This window comes from Cyprinodon variegatus, unplaced genomic scaffold, assembly GCF_000732505.1.
Source record: "Cyprinodon variegatus isolate N-32 unplaced genomic scaffold, C_variegatus-1.0 Scaffold554, whole genome shotgun sequence".
Lineage (NCBI taxonomy): Eukaryota > Metazoa > Chordata > Actinopteri > Cyprinodontiformes > Cyprinodontidae > Cyprinodon > Cyprinodon variegatus.
This window is the reverse complement of record NW_015151007.1, coordinates 299-2,182: the sequence shown is the minus strand read 5'-3', so window position 1 is coordinate 2,182 and position 1,884 is coordinate 299.

Here is a 1,884-nt window from a genome sequence, read left to right as displayed (position 1 = left end):
TTTACGACTTTATTCTCGTAATTTTGCAACTATGTTTTTTAAATTTTACGACTTTATTCTCGAAATAGAATGAAAAAAAATCTCTAGCCTGGCCCTAATGCTCGGTCGTAGTCTTCTAAATTAAAATGTGAATTTTTTTTTTACTACAATTTTTGAAGCCACCTGTCCAAGCTGACCAATCCGAGCTGACCTGCAATGGCTCATGGGAAACGGAGGATCATAGGATGCTTGGCGCTGGAGCAAACATGTCATGAACATGTTTATCTGCAGCTTTATGTTACAGTGAGACAACTGGAGGATTTTACCAGTTCATGGTCAAAGAGGCAATTTCATGCATTTAGTGAAACAAAAAGCTCAACCAGACATGGTGAATAATCAGATACACAGATTACAATCATAAACCTTTGGTGGTAAATTAAGCAGGCTGGCAGAAGACGGAAAAGCTAAAGATAGTTGGACAGGAGTGAGAGGAAAGATGATGGCTGAACACACAAACGCAGGAAGGGCTGGATGCAAGGAATGAGGTTGACTAGGAGAGCGGCGGGTGCATCTGCTCACTCTAATTAATAGAGTAGAGCAGCCGGTGATCTGCATGACATTTCCCTCAGATGTTAGACTTCCTTTACTCGTTATACGGCATCTGCCTGCCGCAGCTGCAGACTGATGACGGTTCTACTTCTGGATCTGCTTCTCAGGATGATAAACCAGAGTTTGAGTCCGAGTCTCTGAACATCAGCAGGAAGTTCCAGAACATCCGAGATGAGGTCCTTCTCCAGTACGGATACGACCCGTTCCAACCCAAACCCGACGGCGGAGGAAATGGAACGCAAGAGCAGTTCACCGCCAAGACTAAGATGCAGTGTGACAGTGAGTCCAACCTGCAGGTCAGGCTCTAGGATTTATAGTTCTATCGGTTTGTGTGGAGACGCCGATCGGCGGAGGTTCCACGAATCGCAGGAGATGCTGAAACCAGGGTGAGATGCAGGAAGATGTTCTGCTGTGGTTCCTCTGTAAGGAAACTTCCAGAAGAGAACGTTTTATAAAAATGACTCGATACGTTATCAGTGGAAATGCTTTAAGACTCTTTTAGGGTTTTATTTCATTCTCGTGAAATAATTTACAATCCTCAGGTGTTTAACCTGTAGTCACTTCTTTTTTTTTCCTTTCTGTGAACCAGAGTTTGAACCAACGAGGTTCTGGTAAGCAGATCTGTTATACCAGATCCGTTATATCAGATCTGATATACCGGATCTAATATATCAGATCTAATATATCAGATCTAATATATCAGATCTGATATATCGGATCTGTCATATCAGAACTAAAGACTTTATTTCATTTCTGTCTTTCAGCTTTACCTCCTTTTCTGATGAATCAGTTCAGTTTATATGAAACTAAATTAGAACCAGTGTCAAAAAATAACATAAAACAAACAAAAACAAAAATTTAAAACTGAAAAGAAGCCTTTAAAATTTCAGACTCAAATTTATTTATTTATTTTGTTTTAACCAGCTGTTGCATTCAGGTACTGTGGGAAGTAAAAACCTCCTTAAAGCATTGTTGCCTCTCTATTCTTTTCTACCAGTTTCTTCAAAGAACTGGCTTCACTGATATTAGCTAATTATGACTGAAATACTTAGAGCAGCAGCAGCAGCGATGCTCATAAATGTAACTTTTTTTCTGTTTTGTTGAATAAATGTTTCTGAACCAACTTATGGCCCCAGTTTGGCTCCATAAGGTGAGATCTCTGCCTGGTGTGCAGGCGTGGTGAACGGGGGCATCCAGCGCTGTGCTGATTGGTTCGCCCGGAAGTGGGAGGAGTGTATGGAGGCTGTTCCCGTTCCCGTCATCAACCACATCCTCTGTGTTTCCATGAAATTCGAC